The sequence below is a fragment of the Girardinichthys multiradiatus genome, chromosome 4, assembly GCF_021462225.1.
Source record: "Girardinichthys multiradiatus isolate DD_20200921_A chromosome 4, DD_fGirMul_XY1, whole genome shotgun sequence".
Lineage (NCBI taxonomy): Eukaryota > Metazoa > Chordata > Actinopteri > Cyprinodontiformes > Goodeidae > Girardinichthys > Girardinichthys multiradiatus.
Genome location: NC_061797.1, coordinates 3315380 through 3330210, shown reverse-complemented (window position 1 = coordinate 3330210; position 14831 = coordinate 3315380). Strand labels below are relative to the sequence as shown.

Here is a 14831-nt window from a genome sequence, read left to right as displayed (position 1 = left end):
ATGAGACAAGACAGACCAAAAATAACTAAAGCTTAATGTACATAGAATGTGCTTAAGAAACTGAACAAAATGGAGAATCCAGTAAAATAATATTAGAGATCACATGTCAAAAGGTCAGTTAATCCCTCCATCGGTCACCTCAAGCTTATTCCAGATCTGGTCATGGGGGTAACTTGTCTAGGGGGGAAACTCAAACTATTTAACTTATTCTAGGGGATCCCAACATGTTTCCAAGGCACAAGGGATATATTATCCATCCAGCAAGTTCTAGGTCTCTCCTTGGGCATCCTGGGAATTGCACAGAAAACCTCCAAAGGGAGGCACCCAGGAGGCATCTGGTATTAGAGGGTCAAACCACCTCCATTGGTTCCATTTGATGTGGAGCGTCTATTTTGAGCCTCCTCTGGATGACTGAGTTCCTTGTCCTATCTTTAAGGTTTAGTCTGGCCAACCTAAAGCTTAATTTCATTTCAACCTCTGGTAAGTCTCATTCATTTGATCATGATTTGTATCTCATAATCATTGATTTGGGTAGACAGATTGGGAAATCAAGAGCTTTGATTTTTGGCTCAGCTCTTTTTTCACTACAAGCTCCAGCAGCCAAGGCTCAATCAAAAATTGCTCATCATAAACATTTCCCCCCAGAGCTAGCTCTATATTTGTGTCAATTTTACCTATAGTTTTCTCATTTAATGCTTTATGATTGTACAACAATACTCTATCACCTTTCTTTATTACCCCAGGGCCTAAGATGCAAATAGAATTAGAACTAAGGGCTCATTCACATTGCTGGTCCTGTCCAGGGAAAATTGACACCTTCAGTTGGTGTTGGTTGGTTTCACACAGATTTTTAGATCGGACCAAACAATGTCATGCAGTTGCAAAGAACTGTTACAGAGACACTATTGCTCCAGTATTGCACCGATGAAGAAGACAAAAAGTATGAAGAATGTCCGTCTCATCTGGGTTTGTGTTGCTATTTTGGATTTCAAATGTAGTTGTGCACCTGCACGTCTTCACTACTCCACGTAGCCCCACAAGACATTTTCATAATTTTTTGTCGGACATCATATCCGTTCCGCTGGGAAAGATAGGCTTTCACACTGCAAGTGAGCCACTCCAGAATCTGGATAAATCATGAAACGACTGGCAGTTGTAACCATGCCAGGGTACGATTCTCTGGTCTTTTTCAGGGTCCGGGATGGGTTCACACCGGCATGTTCCGCTCCAGAAAGCAGGTTATGGTAAGGTAAATAGCATTCCAAAGATTTGGCGTGAAACAACTGGAACAGTCTGAATTGACCTGGGGAGCAATCGACAACCTCGAACGGTCACATCTAAAGGTAGCTGAATGCTATGTTCTTCATTCTTTTGATTCTTTACAACAATTTGTGTGTTTCTCTGTTCTAGCATTAATAAGTATGACCATCAACAGCCACCTTTTCAGTTGTGTCAAATGTGGTGACAGAGATAAAGAATCCAGTCTATGAAAAACAGTTTGCCACACATTACTCTTTCTTCTTAATAGAGCAGGTATAAAAACTCCCTTCAATTGCAGCTCATAAAACAACTGATTCCTTCAACTTTTTAATTTTTGTCACTGCCTGATGAGTCCACTTATATGCATTGCTCTTAAATAATGATTGTTCTCTCATGTAGAAAGAGGCTATGATTAAATAAATACAACTATTTTACAGGTATGTTTTGATCCAAGTGATCAAAGTTGAAGCCATGTGCCTATGTGCCTGTGAAGCTTAAACAGCCAAAATAATTGTTTTGGAGGCAAAGCATGCACTGTAACAAAAAATGTAAAAATTGCCCTTTAGAGACATAATTATGGGTTAAATATGACATTCATATAATGTCCCATAGTTGAAGAAGCCTCTTTATCTCACAGTTGCTCTCCATCAGCCCTGCATGCTTGATTTAAGTTTACTTAGCAGAATGGAAAGTTGAGTCATATATCTGGAACTATACACAGAATGAGACTCTGGCCTTTCTGTCTCTCACTCAGGTCTCCCACTTCACATCCCTCCCCCAACAAAGCTCAGGTTACAGAGGGAAGAAGGGAGGTATGAATGGACAGCCCTCCACACACACACACACACACACAGACACACACACACACATGCACACTAACATGCATTTATCCTGATGCGTTCATCACTTGTTCATTCATAAATATGTGGCAGAGCCTGTCACCTGACCTTGTGTACTCAAAGGAAACTCAGAAAGATAAAGCTGTTAACTTACACTACTGTTCAAAAGTTTGGGGTTACCCAAAAATGTCATGTTTTTCCAAGAAAACTCACATATTATTAACCAAATGGGTTGAAAAATGAATAGAAAACATAGTCAAGCCATTGTTTAGGTCAGAAATAATAAATTTGTCTTTCAAATTTTCTTTCATCAAAGAATCCTCCATTTGCAGCAATAATAGCTTTAAGACCTTTGGTATATTAGCTTTCAGTTTGTTGAGGTAAACGGGGTAAATTTCACTCCATGCATCCTGAAGCACCTCCCACAAGTTGGATTGGCTTGATGGGCACTTATTACGCAGCAAATGGTCAAGCTGGTCCCCCAACAGCTAAATAGGGTTGATATCTGGTGAATGTGCTGGCCACTCCATTAAAGACAGAATACCAGCTGACTGCGTCTTCCCTAAATAGTTCTTGCATAGTTTACAACTATGCTTTGGGTCATTGCCTTGTAGAGCAAAATTGGCGCCTATTAACCGATGACCACATGGTATGTTATGGCATGGCGTTGCAAAATGGAGTGATAGCCTTTCTTTTTAAATGTTCCTTTTATTCTGTACAAATTCTGTACAAATGTTCTTTGTGATCCAAGCACCTCAAATTTAGATCTATTTGTCCATAACACCATTTTCCGAACTACCTGATGTGCTTATTCTCTTGCTCAGTTGTGCTCTGGGGCCTCCCACCTCTCCTCCTATTCTGGTTAGAGCCAGTTCGCGCTTTTCTTTGAAGTGAGTAGTACACACTATAGATCTTCAGTTTCTGGGCAATTTCTCTCCTGGAATAGCTCTCATTCCTCAGAACAAGAGAAACTGATCAGTTTCAGTTGAAAATTCCTTTTTTTCTGGCCATTTTGAGGCTATAGTTGAATGTACAAATGCTGATGCTCCAGATACTCAACTAGCCAAATGAAGACTAATTTTATGGCTTGTATAAACAGCTTTCAGCTTTGCTAACATGATTGCACAAGACTTTTAAAATGATCAATTAAGCTTTTAACATGATTTACTTGGACTGGCTAACAGAATGTGCCCCTGGAGCACAGAAGTGATTGTTGCTGAAAATGGGCATCTGTACACCCATGTAAACAATAAAGATCACCCGTATCCTGCTATATTGGTTAGTTACCACATTAATATTCTCTAGACTGTATTTCTAAATAATTCAATGTTATTTTAATTGAAGAAAGTTGTGCTTATTGTTGAAAAATAAGGACATTTCTAGGTGACCCCAAACTTTTGAGTGGTAGTGTTTTAAGGGAATGTTTTAAAAAGCCAGTGCAGTAATTAATGGTATAAGGCCCACATTTGATGGATTCAGGGTTCTTGTCTTGATAGCATCATTTCTAAATATGTTACTTTCAGAGACATATGTCTTTGCATTAATTTAGAATGACAGTGTTCTCCAGCCTTTTTGAATGTCTGCTAAAGTTTTTCGTGAGATATTTGTACGTCTTTCCATCTTTAGAGGGGCATCAGGCAGGGATGCCCACTTCTCCTCTCATTATTTGCTACTTTTGTTGAACCACTAGCAGCAGCAATCAGGCAAACTAAAGAATTCGAAGCCATAAAATACATGACTATTGAACATAAGATCAGTCTTTATGGAGATGATGTATTACCTTTTCTCCAGCATTGACAAACCTATGTCTTTCAGGTAATTGGATTGATATATTATTTCTCAAGAGTTTCAGATTATTCTATAAATTGGTTAAAACCTACAGTTCTTCCAATTAATTGTCCTTTCCACAATTCCCTTAACACAGAACTGCAGTCAGGGAATATTACATATTTGGGTATCAATGTTTCTCCTAGATTGACAGATGTAACAAAACTAAACCACATCTCACTTTAAAATAATGTGGAAGATGATCTTGCTAGATGGAAATGTCTACCCATATCAGTCATGGTGATGGTTGCTTCAGTAAAAATGATGGTCTTGCAAAAAATCCATCCCTTATTCTCAATGATCCCAAATAAACCATCATCTGACTGGTTTCGATCTTCGGACTCCAAAACTAAATTTCTTTGGAATGATAAACCCCCTCATATTAGTATAGAAATGCTACAGAAGACCAAAGATCAAGGAGGATTAGATCTGCATAACTTTCACCATTACTTCTTAGCCAACAGGCTACAATACATCTCAAAACGGTTTAAGCACAGTCCTTGAGATGAACCCTGGATAGACGTAGAAAAGACATTATGCAATAATATTAAGATTTCAGACTTACTATTTAATAGCTCAAATATAAAATGAAAAATATATAAAAGCCTCAATATCAGCTACTATCTGACAGCATGGTGGGAGTATCTAAAAATGACAGGGTCTTTACTATTCCCATCCAGATGTACACCCATCTGGTACAGTACTGACATCCTACAAAAAAATAAAATATGATAAACTTTCCAGATTGGAAGGAATTGAATACCTGCAACATATATTTGAAGCAATTCAGTTCATCCCATTTAAAAGATTAATTATACAATATGGAATGGACAAGAATAAATTTTTAGAATATCAACAAATAAAATCTACTCGTACTTGTCGTCTTCCGCTTTATCTGGGACCGGGTTGCAGGGGCAGCAGACTCAGCAGAGACACCTAGACGTCCCTCTCCCCAGACACCTCCTCCAGCTCCGCCAGGGGGAGCCCAAGGCATTCCCAGGCTAGCCGAGAGACATAGTCCCTCCAGCGTGTCCTGGGCCGTCCCCTGGGCCTCCTCTCGGTGGGACATGCCTGGAACCCCTCCCGAGGAAGGTGTCCAGGAGGTATCTGGTATAGATACCTGAGCCACCTCAACTGGCTCATCTCGATGTGGAGGAGCAGCGGCTCTACTCCGAGCCCCTTCCGGATGGCCGAGCTCCTCACCCTATGTCTAAGGGAGTGCCCGGCCACCCTATGGAGGACGCTCATTTCAGCCGCTTGTATCTGGGATCTCGTTCTTTCGGTCATGACCCAAAGTTCATGGCCATAGGTGAGGGTAGGAACGTAGATCGGCCGGTAAATCGAGAGCTTCGCTTTTCGGCTCAGCTCTCTCTTCACCACAATGGACCGCACAGCGTCCCCATTACTGCGGCAGCTGCACCAATCCTCCTGCTCCATTCTTCCCTCACTCGTGAACAAGACCCCAAGATACTTGAACTCCTCCACTTGAGGCAGGAACTCTACTCCAACCTGAAGAGGACAAGCCACCCTTTTCTGGTCGAGAGCCACGGCCTCACACTTGGAGGAGCTGATCTTCATCACAGCCGCTTCACACTCGGCTATGAACCACCCCAATGCATGCTCTAGGTCTTGGCTAGAGGGGGCCACCAGGACCACATCATCTGCAAAAAGAAAAGACAAAATCCACTGGTCCCCAAACCAGACCCCCTCCGGCACTTGGCTGCAGCCTAGAAATTCTGTCCATAAATGTTATGAACAGGACCGGTGACAAAGGGCAGCGCTGCCGGAGTCCAACATGCACCGGGAACAGGTCCGACTCAGTGCCGGCAATGCGGACCAAACTCCTGCTCCACTTGTACAGAGCCCCTAATAAAGGGCCCCTGACTCCATACTTCTGGAGCCCCCCCAACAGGGTACCATGAGGGCCACAATTGAATGCCTTGTCCAGCTCCACAAAACACATGTGGACCATTTGGGCAAATTCACATGAACCCTCCAGTACCCTGCAGAGGGTGTAGACCTGGTCCAGTGTTCCACGGCCGGGACGAAAACCACACCACTTCTCCTGAAGCTGAGGGTTGACTATCAGCCAGACTCTCCTCTCCAATACCCTGGCGTAGGCCTTACCAGGGAGGCTGAGGAGTGTGATCCCCCTATAGTTGGAACATACCCTCAGAGACCTGTCCCCATCCAGAAGGTGCAGGGATTCCACCCTCTCATCCACTGGGGTAAACACAAACACGAGACGGCTGAGCTGGGGAGCAACCAGCAAACCCACCCCAGCCCGCCGCCTTTCCCTGTGGACCACTCCAGAGTAGAAGAGAGTCCAGCCCCTCTTGAGGAGATGGCTTCCAGAGCCCACACTGTGCATAGAGGCGAGCCCGATTATTTCTAGTCGATATCTCTCGACCTCCTGCACAAGCTCAGGCTCCTTCCCCCCCACTGAGATGACATTACATGTCCCTAGAGCCAGTCTAAGCATCCGGAGATCGGGCCGCCGAGGTCTCCACGTTCGTCTGCTGCCCAATCCTCTTTTCCCCAGTCCCTCATGGTTCCCCCTGCAGGTGGTGGGCCCACTGGGGTATGGTCTTGCATCTCTCGTTTGGTTTTTGCCCGGCCAGGGCGCGTGAGGAGCAATCAGCCACCAGGTGTTGTCCAACAGGTCCCAACCCCAGGCCTAGCTCCAGGGTGGGACCCCGGCTCCACCGTACCGGGCAACATCACGTGCCTCAATTTTATGGTTCTCATGAAGGTGTCTTGAACCGTTCTTTGTCTGACCCATCACCTAGAGCCTGTTTGCCATGGCAGACCCTACAAGGGCCTTTAAGCCCCAGACAACATAGCCTCTAGGACTATTTGAGCACTCAAACCCCTCCACCATGTTAAGGTGGCGGTTCAAGGAGGGGAAATTAAATCTAAAATAAAAAATGTATTTATGCTCAATAAGGCTGGGATACAAACATCATCAAGTGCATTAGATATGGGAAGTGGATTTATCAGTCATCTATGACCAAAAATGTCGGTCTCAGATATGTTTAAGAAGTTTTAAAACGACTAGTAAACCCAGTTTACAATTTATACAAGGGGTTGGAGGGATTGTCTAGCCTGGATGGGTGCTGCCAGGTACTGCTTGCCGGGTGAGATTGTCTCGCCATGTGTGTGGGATCAGGGGATCCATTGTGAGTACGATGTTCGGTAGTGTCTGCTTTGTTGCGCTTGTAGGCAGAGGCTAGTGTGGCGTTGTGTGGGGCTCTCCCCGTGCCGTTGCAGTGCGGTGTGTGGTGAAAGACAGGATGTGGTGGGGCTACATATCGGGCTGTGTGCATAGCTCGCACTATATTGATGTCTTCATCGGCTTTTCGTAGTGGAGCTCTTCTGTGTGGGTGTTCCCCTGTGTGGAGGGGTTTCATGGCATGTGGCTTCGGGAGTATGTATTTGATATCTGTGTCCTGGTTCAGGTTCATGGGGTGTTGGAGGGTCATGGTGTTCAGATTGGAATTTATTGGGGAGTTGGGATTGTTTTGTCCTACGACAGCACCGGTTGGCTGGCCCTTTGCAGGTGGACCCCTCTTTTGATTGTCATTGGGGTCATTGGGGGCCAGGGTCTTAGCAGGGGTCGGGGTCTGGGCCGGTGTCGTTCGTTAGGGCGGTGCCGGCACTAGTCTTGTTTGCTGCTCGGACAGTCTGCCTGTCTCCACCCCGGAATGAAGGGGACCACTTCCTGGGTCCCGGGGTTGGTTGCCCCTCTGGGGTATCGGTACCAGGACCTGGGAGTATAGGGTATGTATGGGATGTGTGAGTGAGTGTACAATGTCCATTGTTGTATGTCTTTTTGTTGGGTGTGTGGGTGTGAGTGTTTTTATGTGTCTGCATGAGGGTTGGAACGTGTGATTGTTACTGTGTGCACCTATTATCATGTCAGGTTGGGTCTTGGTCTGCTCCCTCACCTGGATCACCTCAGGCCCCCCATCAAATGTGGGCCTATTTCCTCACCATCTTCTGCATGCTGGTGTATTGGTGGGGGGTTCTCTGTGTCAAGGGCTGGGTTCTCTGGTATGTGCCAGCTAACCCCCGATGGCCTGTGCCTCCTGGCTCTGTTGGGCTCTAACTGTGTGCGGGTTCTCAGGTCTCTGGGTCCATGGCTGGATGGCTGCCACGGGGCCTGTGGGCTCATCACTGCAGGTGTCTGGGGCTTCTGCAATGTGGCTGCTGTATAGTTTCTCTAATCCCGGCGGTGTTCTTCCTGGGGTTCCAATGCTCTGGGGGGCTTTGGATGTCTGTGGCTCAGATCTCTTCCTTCTCTGTCTACTGGGGAGCATCTTCTCCCAAACCAGATCAATAAGTACTGGTGCCCCCCAGGGGTGTGTTCTATCCCCACTCCTCTTCTCTATGTACACAAATTACTGCACCTCAGCAGACTCGTCCGTGAAACTCCTTAAGTTTGCAGATGACACCACTGTCATTGGACTGATCCAGGACGGTGATGAGTTTGCATACAGACCGCAGGTGGATCGGCTGGTACACTGGTGCAGTCAGAACTACCTTGAACTCAACCCACTCAAGACTGTGGAAATGGTGGTGGACCTTCGGAGAACACCACCCCCATACACCCCCCTCACCATCCTCAACAACACTGTATCGGCAGTGGACCACTTCAGGTTCTTAGGAACCACCATCTCTGAGGACCTGAGATGGTCTTCACACATAGACACTGTTTGAAAGAAGTTCCAGCAGAGACTGTACTTCCTGAGGCAACTCAAGAAGTTCAACCTTCCACAAGCACTGCCGGTCATCTTCTACACTGCCATCATTCAATCTGTCCTGTCTTCATCCATCTCAGTGCGGTGTGGCTCATCCACAAAACAGGACAGGTCCAGACTGCAACGAATAATCAGGAATGCAGAGAGAATAATCAGGGCTGACCTTCCCTCCATCCAGGACTAATACAGGTCTAGGGTCAGGAAAAGAGCTGCTAAAATCTCTGTAGACCCCACACACCCTGCAAATAAACTGTTCAGAGCTTTACCTTCAGGCCGCCGCTACAGAGCACTGTTCGCTAAAACCAGCCGCCACAGAGACAGTTTCTTCCTCCAGGCTGTTTCTCTGTTGAACATTCAATAGAGTACAGAATAACAGCATACAGATGTTGCAAATGCACCTTTTTATTATACATGTGTATATTGTACATTGTAAATATGTACAGGGGTTGGACAATGAAACTGAAACACCTGTCATTTTAGTGTGGGAGGTTTCATGGCTAAATTGGACCAGCCTGGTAGCCAGTCTTCATTGATTGCACATTGCACCAGTAAGAGCAGAGTGTGAAGGTTCAATTAGCAGGGTAAGAGCACAGTTTTGCTCAAAATATTGAAATGCACACAACATTATGGGTGACATACCAGAGTTCAAAAGAGAACAAATTGTTGGTGCACGTCTTGCTGGCGCATCTGTGACCAAGACAGCAAGTCTTTGTAATGTATCAAGAGCCACGGTATCCAGGCTAATGTCAGCATACCACCAAGAAAGACGAACCACATCCAAACAGGATTAACTGTGGACGCAAGAGGAAGCTGTCTGAAAGGGATGTTCAGGTGCTAACCCGGATTGTATCCAAAAAACATAAAACCACGGCTGCCCAAATCATGGCAGAATTAAATGTGCACCTCAACTCTCCTGTTTCCACCAGAACTGTCCGTCGGGAGCTCCACAGGGTCAATATACAGGTCCTTCTCAAAATATTAGCATATTGTGATAAAGTTCATTATTTTCCATAATGTCATGATGAAAATTTAACATTCATATATTTTAGATTCATTGCACACTAACTGAAATATTTCAGGTCTTTTATTGTCTTAATACGGATGATTTTGGCATACAGCTCATGAAAACCCAAAATTCCTATCTCACAAAATTAGCATATTTCATCCGACCAATAAAAGAAAAGTGTTTTTAATACAAAAAACGTCAACCTTCAAATAATCATGTACAGTTATGCACTCAATACTTGGTCGGGAATCCTTTGGCAGAAATGACTGATTCAATGCGGCGTGGCATGGAGGCAATCAGCCTGTGGCACTGCTGAGGTCTTATGGAGGCCCAGGATGCTTCGATAGCGGCCTTTAGCTCATCCAGAGTGTTGGGTCTTGAGTCTCTCAACGTTCTCTTCACAATATCCCACAGATTCTCTATGGGGTTCAGGTCAGGAGAGTTGGCAGGCCAATTGAGGACAGTGATACCATGGTCAGTAAACCATTTACCATTGGTTTTGGCACTGTGAGCAGGTGCCAGGTCGTGCTGAAAAATGAAATCTTCATCTCCATAAAGCTTTTCAGCAGATGGAAGCATGAAGTGCTTCAAAATCTTCTGATAGCTAGCTGCATTGACCCTGCCCTTGATAAAACACAGTGGACCAACACCAGCAGCTGACACGGCACCCCAGACCATCACTGACTGTGGGTACTTGACACTGGACGTCTGGCATTTTGGCATTTCCTTCTCCCCAGTCTTCCTCCAGACTCTGGCACCTTGATTTCCGAATGACATGCAGAATTTGCTTTCATCCGAAAAAAGTACTTTGGACCACTGAGCAACAGTCCAGTGCTGCTTCTCTGTAGCCCAGGTCAGGTGCTTCTGCCGCTGTTTCTGGTTCAAAAGTGGCTTGACCTGCGGAATGCGGCACCTGTAGCCCATTTCCTGCACACGCCTGTGCACGGTGGCTCTGGATGTTTCTACTCCAGACTCAGTCCACTGCTTCCGCAAGTCCCCCAAGTTCTGGAATCGGCCCTTCTCCACAATCTTCCTCAGGGTCCGGTCACCTCTTCTCGTTGTGCAGCGTTTTCTGCCACACTTTTTCCTTCCCACAGACTTCCCACTGAGGTGCCTTGATACAGCACTCTGGGAACAGCCTATTCATTCAGAAATTTCTTTCTGTCTCTTACCCTCTTGCTTGAGGGTGTCAATAGTGGCCTTCTGGACAGCAGTCAGGTCGGCAGTCTTACCCATGATTGGGGTTTTGAGTGATGAACCAGGCTGGGAGTTTTAAAGCCTCAGGAATCTTTTGCAGGTGTTTAGAGTTAACTCGTTGATTCAGATGATTAGGTTCATAGCTCGTTTAGAGACCCTTTTAATGATATGCTAATTTTGTGAGATAGGAATTTTGGGTTTTCATGAGCTGTATGCCAAAATCATCCGTATTAAGACAATAAAAGACCTGAAATATTTCAGTTAGTGTGCAATGAATCTAAAATATATGAATGTTAAATTTTCATCATGACATTATGGAAAATAATGAACTTTATCACAATATGCTAATATTTTGAGAAGGACCTGTACACGGCCGGGCTGCTATAGCCAAACCTTTGGTCATTCATGCCAATGCTAAACGTTGGTTTCAATGGTGCAAAGACCGCAAATCTTGGGCTGTGGACAATGTGAAACATGTATAGTTCTCTGATGAGTCCACCTTTACTGTTTTCCCCACATCCGGGAGAGGTACGGTGTGGAGAAGCCCCAAAGAAGTGTACCACCCAGACTGTTGCATGTCCAGAGTGAAACATGGTGGTGGATCAGTGATGGTTTGGGCTGCCATATCATGGCATTTCCTTGGCCCAATACTTGTGCTAGATGGGCGCGTCACTGCCAAGGACTACCGAACCATTCTTGAGGACCATGTGCATCCAATGGTTCAAACATTGTATCCTGAAGGTGGTGCCGTGTATCAGGATGACAATGCACCAATGAACACAGCAAGACTGGTGAAAGATTAGTTTGATGAACATGAAAATGAAGTTGAACATCTCCCATGGCCTGCACAGTCACCAGATCTAAATATTACTGAGCCACTTTGGCGTGTTTTGGAGGAGCGAGTCAGGAAACCTTTTCCTCCACCAGTATCACGTAGTGACCTGGCCACTATCCTGCAAGAAGAATGGCTTAAAATCCCTCTGACCACTGTGCAGGACTTGTATCTGTCATTCCCAAGACGAATTGATGCTGTATTGGCCGCAAAAGGACGCTCTACACCATACTAATAAATTATTGTAGTCTAAAACCAGGTGTTTCAGTTTCATTGTCCAACCCCTGTATATTCTGTAATACAAAAACAGAACAAAAGAGCAAAGTGTACCGGAGTCAAATTCTTTGTATGTACGAACTTGGCAATAAAGCTTATTCTGATTCTCTGTCTAGGGTCCTGGGGGGCAGGTCTGTGGCTCCTCATGCTCAATATTGCATATTTGTTATGAAAAAACCTTGTATGCACAAGTGCACTCACATATACATCCTCAGGTGTTTGGATGCAGGTGTTAACAGATACACAGACGTTTTATATTGAGGTGCAGTTGCCACTAAATAAATGTTGCGTTAATTTGTACCAGGCATTTTTCGGTAACTATGCTGTTGTTATACATGTGTTTTCGCAGGTTTAGAATCAGTTTTCTAGGGTGTTATCTTGTAAGACTTTGACACTCATAGAAAGAACCAGCGTTGTTTGAGGTATCATATCCTGTTTCCGTGGCAATATGTTGGCATATCTTAGCAATTGTTCAAATAAATTTCTAAATAAATTTATTTGGTTTACCAAAACCTCCCTTCTGTTCCAAACATAAAGCTGCACTGTTAGGATAAATGTTCAAAGAGTTGATATGAGTGTATCTAAAGTTATTAATGTTTCGCTGGATAAATAATGCTACAGAGGGAATCCCCTCACAGGGTTTGGCCTCACCATTTGGAGATAGTGAATGAGAGGTGTCATTATCTCTTTAACTGCCGCAGCAACAGCAAGTGAACGAGAGGGCCATTATCTCCTTTAACTGCAGCAGAAACAGCATGAGAATAAACACTGCACTTGAGCTATCTCTGATGAATAAAACACACCTAATTGTTTTGTGAGTAGAGCGCAGCAGAGAAGCTGATGAGGAAAAAACCCAAAGGTAGTTGGTTTTAAAATGGACTGAAAGGTCAAAAACAAACACTGAAAAAGCCTTAGAAGTCTTTCTTCAGTTGCCCACCCCCTCTATTGTAGAGGCACAGACAGACTGACTGAAAACAAAAGTAGAAATATCATGAGTCTCACAAGCCAGTCACCAAAGTAATAATTGGACTGCTGCTCAGAATATCTACTAAACCTCTCCTGAATTGGATTGTTATAGAATTCAGCTAAATAGATTTGTTTTTTAATTAAGATAAACCTCAATCAGAATCAAAACATTAACATTCTTTTATAGTCCTCAAAGTACAGTCACACCACCTCTTCACCTACATAGTGTGGGCGGATCAGTTCTCTGCCCACGCCTTGGTTATATTAGCATAGTTTCCTCTCACATTGCTCTGGCTTTGTTTGATGAGCACTTTGGTTCCTTACAACTGTAATGCAAAGTGAAGTGAATTGTTTTATCAATGCCGGCAGCCTCATGTAACATTCAAGCTATCAGCACATCAAACACTGAGAAGGGTGAGGCCATGCTCATTTCTAGCTCTCCGTCCCTTATCTGCATCCCAAGATGAAGTTGATTATGTTTAATGCCTAACTATGCAGATGCAATAAATGTTCTACATTTCCAGGAATCCTAAACCGAAAATTAAGCTTTGCGAGCCGTATCCAACATATGAGGAGTACCTTTAGACAATGCTCCCTGTCAAAGGTGAAAATGATAAAACCTACAGATGATTAATAAAGACTTGCAATGACCAGTGGGTTAAAATATGCTTTTTTTTTTATGTGTGAATGCCTTTAGGGGGAACATAAGAGCCACATCTAAGCACTGGACATTAGCAAATGTAAAAAAAAAAAAAAAACACTTGACCCCTGACACCTAAAACGAACTGCAATGATGAAAATCGATTCACAGACAGCAGAGAAAGTGAGAAAGACAGCAGAAACTCTTCAGACATGTGTTATGGCTTTAGTGAGGCTGGTTGTCATTCAGACATCACAGTGGTGAAGAAAAAAGGCAAACTATGTAGATGTAAATATGTATAATTTGATACACACACATGCTACAAGCAATTAAATGCTGCACTATTTATGTGAGGTTCAGGACGGAGGACCCAGAATTTCAGCCAGAAACAGAATAAAAGTTAAACGATTTATTCAGGAGCAGCGCACAAATACTCAGGACTCCACCAGCCGGGAACCCGGGATCACTGGGAACGGAGAGGCAGGTTAGTGGCTTGAAAACGTTTAGGTAAATATATATGATTCCAAAGAAGCCACCCACCTTAACAGAGTCCGTGTAGGACGGAGGAATCAGAATAGGCTCCTTTGCGGGGTGCGGTCCTGGCAGTCTCCAGACCGGGAGGATCGGTGCAGAACACGCCGCAGCCAGAAGTCGGATTGCGGACAGGGGGAAAGATCCAAGGCTCGGTAGTCAAGGGGGGGGCAGTTACTGGGTGAAACCAGGGAGGCAGACTAAGGCAGACAAATCCAGGGGTGAGGCAGGAGGCTTTGGTCGAGAGGCAGAAACAAGGTCGTGATCCAGAGGGGAGAGACATCCATGAGGGTCAGGCAAGGCAGGGAAATCCAAGATGCAAAAACATGGTCAGGCAGGAAGGAATGCTGGACATCTACTAACTGGTAGGTTTTCGAAAATCTGGCACTTTCTGCCTGTCTGAGGGCTGAATATAACTGCAGGTGCATGGCATGATTGATTACACTCCAGTGCAGCAGCAGACAGGTGAAGCAGATTAGCCGATTACATGAAGACAGAGCAGGCAGACGGGCCAGAATCATAACAATTTATCCCTGTCAAGAGGAGAGCATACTTCAAACATCGACCAGCTTTTGCATACATACTATACTATGCATTCATATCCTGCTGTTTGCATGGAAACTGATTCACCCGACTCCTACAGGTCCTTCTCAAAATATTAGCATATTGTGATAAAGTTCATTATTTTCCATAATGT

General features: G+C 44.6%; 1 long non-coding RNA gene across 1 annotated transcript; it reads right to left on the bottom strand.

Moving 5' to 3' along the window:
- Positions 1-13997: 13997 nt before the first annotated feature.
- On the bottom strand, positions 13998-14545 carry LOC124866596. Its single transcript, XR_007037860.1, has 2 exons — positions 14144-14545; positions 13998-14069 (listed from the first exon to the last, which is right to left on the bottom strand). It is a non-coding gene; the product is annotated as an uncharacterized LOC124866596 (long non-coding RNA).
- Between the last annotated feature and the right edge of the window lie 286 nt (positions 14546-14831).